The sequence below is a fragment of the Nelumbo lutea genome, chromosome 8 (genome assembly GCF_056320005.1).
Source record: "Nelumbo lutea isolate HS-2025 chromosome 8, American lotus-T2T, whole genome shotgun sequence".
Lineage (NCBI taxonomy): Eukaryota > Viridiplantae > Streptophyta > Magnoliopsida > Proteales > Nelumbonaceae > Nelumbo > Nelumbo lutea.
In genome coordinates, this window is record NC_142691.1 from 50558977 (window position 1) to 50568465 (window position 9489).

Genomic DNA, 9489 nt, shown 5'->3' on the forward strand with positions numbered 1-9489 from the left:
AGGCAGGTTGCCATGTTAGTGGTACATGCAAGTCGCTAAGTCAGCAGAGGTAGGTTTCCAGGTTGGCGGCGGAGGCAGGTTGTCATGTCAGTGGTACAAGCAAGTCGCTAAGTCAGTACAGGCAGGTTGCCAGGTTGGCGGCGGAGGCTGGTTGTCATGTCAGTGGGACAAGCAAGTCGCTAAGTCAGCAGAGGTAGGTTGCCAAGTTGGCGGCGGAGGCAGGTTGCCATGTCAGTGGTTCAAGCAAGTCGCTAAGTCAGTAGAGGTAGGTTGCCAGGTTGGCGGCGGAGGCAGGTTATCATGTTAGTGGTACAAACAAGTCGCATAGTCAGTAGAGGTTGGTTGCCAGGTTTGCGGCGGAGGCAGGTTGTCATGTCAGTGGTACAAGCAAGTCGCTAAGTCAGTAGAGGTAGGTTGCCAGGTTGTCAGCGGAGGCAGGTTGCCATGTCAGTGGTACAAGCAAGTCGCTAAGCCAACAGAGGTAGGTCTCCAGGTCGGTGACAGTGGTAGGTTGCCATGTCAGTGGTACAAGCAAGTCGTTAAGTCAACAGAGGTAGGTTAACAGGTTGGTGGCGGAGGCAGGTTGCCATGTTAGTGGTACAAGCAAGTCGCTAAGTCAGAAGAGGTAGGTTGCCAGGTTGGCGGTGGAGGCAGGTTGTAATTTCTGTGGTACAAGCAAGTCGCTAAGTCAGTAGAGGTAGGTCGCCAGGTTGGTGGCGGAGGCAGGTTGTCATGTGATGAATTTACAATTTATCTATATTTTATGAGGTTTTTGCATGAAATTTTGTAATGGTTTAATTAAATTTTTGCCATATTTTAGCTTGATTGCAAGAAAGATTTCAGGGGGAGCCAAATCAACAAAAAGAAGGCAAAAGCAAGAAAAGAAAACCCAAAAATTTATCAAGTTCAGCCCGGCCCATCCATGAGAGCAAGAGAATTTCATTCGGCCCAAGAAGAGCAAGTGAAACTCTTTGGAAAATCCAAGGGAAGAAGCCTAGCTATGAGGAGAATTCGGCCCAGCAAGGAAGGCCCATTTTTAGCCCAAATAACAGCCTAGAGTGTAGCCCACATGAGCTCAAAAGCAAGCTAAGTTGTAGCCCAAATAGCAGCCCAAAGGGAGCTAGGGGCGGCAACTTCTAGGAGTTTCTTGAAGAGAAGGAGGGAGCACTCTAGAAGGTTCATGAGGGGTGTAATACACCCCATTCTAGAGGCTTCAAGAAGGGGCAAGAGCCCCCTTGAAAAACTATATAAGGAGGCCTCTAGGAGGGGAGAAAGTTGTTCAATTGCTTGAGAGGAAGGCTCTCCCACTCTTAGAGGTTCGGCCACCTTGAGAGAAGAGAAGAGAAGAAGGCTAGGCGCAAGGAAGAAGAAGAAGAAGGGCTGAAGGAAGTTCAAGACAAGCAAGCTAGAAGAAGAAGGTGAGTTCGAATTGAGAGTTTGTGATTCAAAGATCTTCTGTAATAAATCATTTGTAGTTTCATTCTCTTTTGATTTGAATTCAGTTTCTTAGTTATATGTTCTTTCTTCTTTCTCCTTGTTTCCATTCTTCCTTGATGTGTTTCAGCTTGTAAAATTTCAGTTCAGCAATCTAATTCTTTTTGATTCATTCAAATGGTCATGCATTGTATTTGAAGTTTCTTGAATAAGGGTGTGATTGTAGATTAATTCGGCCAACTAACCTTCAAAACTCATATCTGAATTCTCAGATCTGAGATTGCAAGATCTGAATTGCTTGAAAGAGAATTCAGATCTGCAATTTTCAGATTGGGCGAATTAATCTACAGCTTGGAATTCCTAGAGTGCTTGAGAGAGACTCTAGGAATTCAGATCTACTATTCAAGAACTGAATTGAGTGCAAGGTTAGAGATAACTTGCACAATTCAGTTGGTGATCAATTCAGATTTGAATTGATGCCTTAGAAGTGTTTGAAGAAATGCATGCATGAGGATTAGATTCTTGCTAGAGATAGAAGAACCGTCACTCATGCATAGGATGAACATGCACTTGAGAGAGGCTGTTCATGACCTTGGGGTTTCACCAAACCAAGGCTCAATCATGATTCATTCGAATGATCCAAATTGATAGATTGCTGAATTCTGAGATTGACATTTACTGCTTACTCTTCTAACCTGAATTGAAGGCAATTGGACCAATGATTTAGATAGATTTTAATTTAGGATTTCTTAGCTTTCATTAGAGTTTTGATTTATTTGTTGATCAGATAAGAAATGTTCAATTTAGTATTGGTAATTGTTTCCTAAATCCTCGTGGGAACGATACTTCACTCACTACTTTATTACTTGAACGGCTAGTGCACTTGCTAGTGTCACAATGAGCCACACATCAAGTTTTTGGCGCCGTTGCCGGGGATTTAGAGAAGCAATATTAGGAAACATTGAGCATTCTTAATCTGATCTCATTCAGCATTGCATTCATAGTTGGGTTAATTTGCTAACTTTTTCATTTCAGCTTGGACTGCAACTGCTGTACTCATGTAGTTATGTTTCTTCTTTCTTAAGTAGATTACTCTCTTTTTCTGGTTTCAGTTTCATTTTAATAAAGGCATATTTGATTTCTATTCAATCTTGGTGTTGTTCCTTTCAAAAAGAATAAAGAAAAAGAAAAAAAAATTCACATAAACATGAGTGTTGCAGATCTGAGTTGCATTCGGCACTCAGATCAGTAGATTTCAGATCTGCAGCCCTCAGCCGAAAAGAGTTGCTTGTGTTTCAGATTTTATTATTCTTTTCTTTCGTTACAAAAACAAAAAAAAAAAAAAAAAAAACAAATGAAAGAAAAAAGGGGGAGATCTTTTGAACAACCAGAGGAGCAATTGAGAATTCGGATCAGAACTCAGATCTGAGTTCAGATCTGAATTCTGCTATTGCAGATCTGCAACAGTTCAGATCTGAGTTCCTCTGAACTCAGACCTGAACTGATGAAATTTTGAGGGGAATTGGGTGTCATCACCACCCCAATTCACCCTAGGGCACTTCTGCTATTCCCCAAAAACAATTTGGTAGCAATAACTGAAGGTAAGGCAATTGAGAATTCAGATCCAAACTCAGACTTGAGTTCAGATCTGAATTCTGCTGTTACAGATCTGCTCAGTTCAGATCTGAATTCCTCTGAACTCAGATCTGAACCGATGCAAGTTTGAGGTGAATTGGGTGCCATCACTACCCCAATCCACCCTAGGATACATCCAACCTGCCTCAAGGGTGAATGGATAGCAAGGAATGAGAGAAATTCAAATCTGAAATGCAGTTGATATGATGTGAGGACTGAACTGATACAGAGCATACTATGAATTCTGGGTGGACTGAATTCTTGGCTTTACCCACTTGTAACCGAGCTACATTAGCTAAGGAGGTGTATGTTTGGATTGAATAATTGTTATGCCTCAGATATTTAAGAAAAATTAGCAATTTCCAAGTATTTCTTTTAGCATTCAGATCTGTAGCAGGGCTGCTATAGTGCAACAGTTAGCAGACCTGATTTCAGATTTCTACAAAAGTTGTATGGGCCGAATAGCTTGCAATACCAAACATTGCAGACCCAATTTTCAGGTCTTAGCAAGTGTTTGATATGCATCAGCTATACAGGTTTGGGCTTCAATTGTAGAGTTTTTAACCCAAGCCTAACTCAGGACTGGTTTTAGTTTATTTCAGATCCTTTTAAATTTTTTTTTTTAGATCAGATCTGATTTCAGCCCTAAAGCATCACAGAATTGATTCCAACCTTAATGGATGTATATTGTAGTGTATACCAATGAGTGTGTATGAGATATCCAGCTCAGATCTGAATTATTCTTTATTAATTTCTCTAGACTAACAATACCAAAGACTTGTAGATCTGAACTCAGATCTAAATTGGGTCTGAATTCAGATGTTGCAATCGATGGATGTAGATAAAGGAACCTTGAATAAGATGATTGGTTTAAATCTGCTTTTAGTATAATCGGCTTCATTTATTCATGATAGGATGTAGGTTTTGTATTCCAATACTTCACTTTACATTTTCAGTGTGATAGGATTAGTTATTTATTTTCTTTTGTGAATATTGGCATTTTTATTGCTTTGACTTTAACAGTTTATGACAAGCAGACCTGAACTGGAAGAGATCCTTTACGACCCAGAGATTGAACGGACTCTCCGTGTCCGTTTGAGAGCTGCTAAGCAAGTCAGACAAGAAGCACAAGAAATGGCTGAACAAAGAACTATGATGGATTATGCCAAGCCTACCCTCACCGGGACTGTCTCCAGCATTATCAGGCCAACTATTGCTGCCAATAACTTCGAAATTAAACCGGCCATAATCCAAATGATACAAAATACGGTTCAGTTTTGTGGTATGGGCCATGAGGATCCGAATGCCCATATTGCTAACTTCTTGGAAATCTGTGACACCTTCAAACACAATGGGGTAAGTGATGATGCCATCCGGCTGAGGTTATTCCCATTTTCTTTGAAGGATAAAGCCAAAGCTTGGTTGAACTCATTACCGGCAGGATCTATAGCCACATGGGACGAAATGGCCAGCCGTTTTCTCTCTAAATATTTTCCCCCTTCTAAAACTGCTAAAATGAGGAATGACATCACTATTTTTTTCCAGCAAGAGGGGGAATCTTTATATGAGTCATGGGAACGATACAAGGAGCTGTTAAGGAGAGTTCCTCACCATGGCCTCCCCATTTGGCTGCAAGTGCAGACTTTCTATAATGGTCTTACTGACTCAAATAAGACCATATTAGATGCTGTAGCCGGAGGATCCATAAATAATAAAACTCCTGAGGTTGCCCATGCACTTATTGAGGAAATGGCAGCCAACAATTATCAATGGCATTCGGAAAGGACTCAAACTAGGAAGCAGCAAGGCTTGCATAATGTTGACACTTATACAGCACTAGCTGCACAAATAGGAGCACTCAGTAAAAAAATAGATGAAATGCAGATAGCTGCCATGCATGTGCAGCCTCTTAATTGTGAATTGTGTGGGGGAGGCCACATCAGTACAGACTGCCAAGTTGGCAATCAGTTCAGACCATCTACTGAACAAGTTGACTATGTCAGCAATTCGTCAAGACAGTAGGGTTACCAGAGTCACCATACTTTTCATCCAGGATGGAGGGGACATTCAAACCAGTCCTGGCCAAATCAGCATATTTCCAAGCCGTTCCACCAGACTTATCATCAGCCTGAACCGAAATCCAATTTGGAGGAACTGATGACAAAATTTATAGCAGGTGCAGAAACTAGGTTCCAGAACCAGGAAGCCTCAATCAAAAACCTGGAAAACCAAGTGGGGCAATTGGCACAATTAATCTCTTCCAGACTGCCGGGAACTCTTCCAAGCAACACTGAAGTGAATCCACGAGAGCAGGTGCAAGCTATTACCTTAAGAAGTGGAAAAGAGTTGCCTGAGGTAGAAAAGAAGAATTGGGCTGAACCCAAGGCAGAAACAAGCCTTGGAACCAGACAACAGAAGACGGAACAACCAGAAGCACAACAAGGGATGCACCAACAACCACAAGTTCCATTCCCTAACAGGCTGAAGCAACAAAAATTGGAGAAGGAATTTGGTAAGTTTCTTGAAATATTTAAAAGTTTACATATTAATATTCCTTTTGCTGATGCTTTAGCCCAGATGCCACACTATGCAAGGTTTTTGAAGGAATTATTGGCAAACAAAAGGAAACTGGGAGATGTGGCTACAGTTGCATTAAATGAGGAATGTTCTGCTATCCTTCTGAACAAGCTGCCTCAGAAACTCAAAGATCCAGGGAGTTTCACTATTCCTTGTACCATTGGCAGTTTAAAAATTGAAAAAGCTTTATGTGACCTGGGAGCTAGCATCAATTTAATGCCATATTCTATCTTCAAGAAATTGGGGTTGAATGAACCCCAACCCACTAGAGTGGCATTACAATTGGCTGATAGATCCATTAGACATCCTAGGGGGATCATAGAAGATGTGTTAGTTAAAGTTGACAAATTCATTTTTCCAGTTGATTTCATTGTGTTAGACATGCAAGAAGATGTGGAGGTCCCGCTTATCCTAGGGAGACCTTTCCTGGCTACCGGGAAAGCAATGATTGATGTCCAACAAGGACAACTCAGCCTTAGGATACAAGATGAGGAGATAATTTTTAAAATGTCTGATGCTATGAAACATGCACCCTCTAGTGATGATTCTTGTTTGATGATTGATGCCATTGAATTGACAATTGATGAATGCTTCCAGGTAAGTAGAATAACTGATCCTCTTGAACTCTGCCTCCAGCAGGGAGAACTTGAAGAAACAGAAAATGAAAAAATAAACCTCATGATAGCATACCTGAATGATAAGCCTCAATTCAAGGGAAAGGGGTTTCTTAAATTAGAGAACTTAGGCAAATTGCCCGGACCATCAGGTAAGCCATCACCCCAAGAACCCCCCACCCTTGAACTGAAGCAATTACCATCCCATTTAGAGTATGCTTTCCTTGAGGAACCATCAGATCTCCCCGTGATAATTTCCGCAGCACTGAATCCCTTACAAAGAGAAAAATTATTAAGAGTGCTGCGGGAACACAAAAATGCTATAGCTTGGAAGGTAGAAGATATCAAAGGCATTAATCCATCAATCTGCACTCACAGAATTTTGATGGAAGAGGACAGCAAGCCTTCCGTTCAGCCCCAAAGGCGCCTGAATCCCAACATGAAAGAAGTGGTAAAGGCTGAAATAATTAAGTTGTTAGATGCTGGGATCATTTATCCTATTTCTGATAGTTCTTGGGTAAGCCCTGTGCAAGTTGTGCCCAAAAAAGGGGGTACGACTGTTGTTCCAAATGAGAAAAATGAACTCATCCCTACTAGAACCATTACCGGATGGCGTGTGTGTATTGACTATAGAAAATTAAATGAAGCCACCCGGAAGGACCATTTCCCTCTCCCATTTATGGATCAAATGTTGGAGAGGCTAGCCGGGCATGAGTATTATTGTTTCTTGGATGGATATTCAGGGTATAACCAGATACCAATTGCACCAGAAGATCAAGAAAAGACCACTTTTACTTGCCCATATGGAACCTTTGCATACCGAAGGATGCCCTTTGGGTTATGCAATGCCCCAGCAACCTTTCAGCGATGTATGATGTCTATATTTTCTGATATGGTTGAAAAATTTATTGAGATCTTCATGGATGATTTTTCAGTTTTTGGCTCTTCATTTGATGCATGTTTGAATAATCTGGAACAGGTGCTTACTAGATGTAAAGAAACACATCTTGTGTTGAATTGGGAGAAATGTCATTTTATGGTGCAAGAAGGCATAGTGCTTGGACACAAGATCTCTCAAAGAGGTATAGAAGTCGACAAGGCCAAGGTGGAGGCAATTGAAAAATTACCAACCCCAACATCTATTCGTTCTTTGAGAAGTTTCTTAGGACATGTCGGATTCTATAGAAGGTTTATTAAAGATTTCTCAAAAATTTCCAAGCCATTATCTACCTTGCTTCAGAAAGAAGTGCCTTTTGAATTTTCAACTGAATGTCTTCATGCTTTCAACATCTTGAAAGACAAATTGATCCATGCACCTATCATGATAGCACCAGATTGGACCCTCCCATTTGAATTGATGTGTGATGCGAGTGATTTTGCTATAGGAGCTGTTTTAGGACAAAGAATGAACAAACATTTTCAGCCAATTTACTATGCTAGCAGAACCTTGACTGGACCCCAACTCAATTACACCACCACAGAAAAGGAGCTGTTAGCAGTAATATTTGCACTTGATAAGTTTCGTTCATATCTGATATTATCCAAGGTTGTTGTCCACACAGATCACTTGGCATTAAGGCACTTGCTTACCAAGCAAAACTCAAAACCAAGACTGATCAGGTGGATCCTTTTATTGCAAGAGTTTGACATTGAGATTAGAGACCTGAAGGGTGCTGCAAACATGGCTGCTGACCATCTCTCCCGGTTGGACACGGTAAGCTCAAAAGAGGAGATAACCAGCAACATTCGAGAAGAATTTCCGGATGAGCAGTTGTACTCAATACAGAAATACTCATATCCTTGGTATGCTGATTTTGCTAATTATCTAGCTGCACAAGTCCTTCCTCCTAACCTTTCATATCAACAGAAAAAGAAATTCTTTTCTGATGTAAAATACTATCTGTGGGAGGAACCCTTTTTGTATAAATTGTGTGCAGATCAGATCATAAGGAGATGTGTCCCCGAGGAGGAGATGGAGTCGGTACTCCAATTTTGCCATGATAAAGAAGCAGGAGGTCATTTTGGAGCTAGTCGCACGGCAGCCAAGGTTTTGCAATCAGGTTTTTATTGGCCCACACTCTTCAAAGATGCCCATCGGTATGTGTCCACATGTGACAAATGCCAAAGATCGGGAAACATTTCCCGATGGAATGAAATGCCCCTTTCCAATATTTTAATCTGTGAAATCTTTGATGTTTGGGGTATAGATTTCATGGGACCTTTCCCGAATTCTTTTGGGAATAAGTACATCCTCGTTGCAGTTGACTATGTATCCAAATGGGTAGAAGCCATGGCTTTACCCACAAATGACTCAAGAAGGGTAGTACACTTCCTAAAGAAGCTATTCTCCCGATTTGGCACTCCGCGAGCTATAATTAGTGATAGGGGAACTCACTTCTGCAATAGCCAATTTGAGAGGTTAATGCAGAAATATGGAATTACACATAAATTAGCTACCCCTTATCACCCTCAAACCAGTGGCCAAGTGGAGTTGGCTAACAGGGAACTCAAAAGAATTCTGGAAAAGACCGTAGCATCCACCAGAAAAGATTGGTCCATCAAATTAGATGATGCATTATGGGCATACAGAACTGCATTTAAGACACCTATTGGCATGTCCCCCTACAGATTGGTCTTTGGTAAAGCATGCCATTTACCAGTTGAATTGGAACACAAGGCCTATTGGGCTCTTAAATTCTTAAATTTTGACATTCAGGCCACAGGGGCTAAAAGGCGGTTGCAATTGAATGAATTGGATGAATTCAGACTTACCACCTATGAGAATGCCAAAGTTTATAAAGAAAGAATAAAAAACTGGCATGATAAGAACTTGCTGAGACGGGACTTTTATGTAGGCCAACAGGTATTGTTATATAATTCCCGTCTCCGCTTGTTTCCAGGTAAGCTGAGATCCAGGTGGTCTGGACCCTTTACCATTTCACAGGTTTTTCCCCATGGGGCTATAGAACTCACCCACCCAGTTCAGGGCACGTTTAAAGTAAATGGTCAGCGCCTGAAACCATATTTAATGGGCAGTACTGTACCCCCTCCATCCACTGTTTATCTAGATAACCAATAATCTCTTATGCCTGCTCATGAACAAGTTAAGGAATCTTTTTGTCATTTATCTTTTTAGAATATTAGTTAGTAAAATAAAGATCTTTTTCTCAAAATTCCAATTCTTTAAGGACTCAGTTCATCATTTTCTTTTCTTCAGTTTGCTCTAGCA

At 41.0% G+C, this 9489-nt stretch overlaps 1 non-coding gene across 1 annotated transcript; it reads right to left on the reverse strand.

Moving 5' to 3' along the window:
• Positions 1-4581: 4581 nt before the first annotated feature.
• LOC148844124 (small nucleolar RNA R71) lies at positions 4582-4688 on the reverse strand. The gene has a single exon (XR_016103910.1). It is a non-coding gene; the product is annotated as a small nucleolar RNA R71 (small nucleolar RNA).
• Between the last annotated feature and the right edge of the window lie 4801 nt (positions 4689-9489).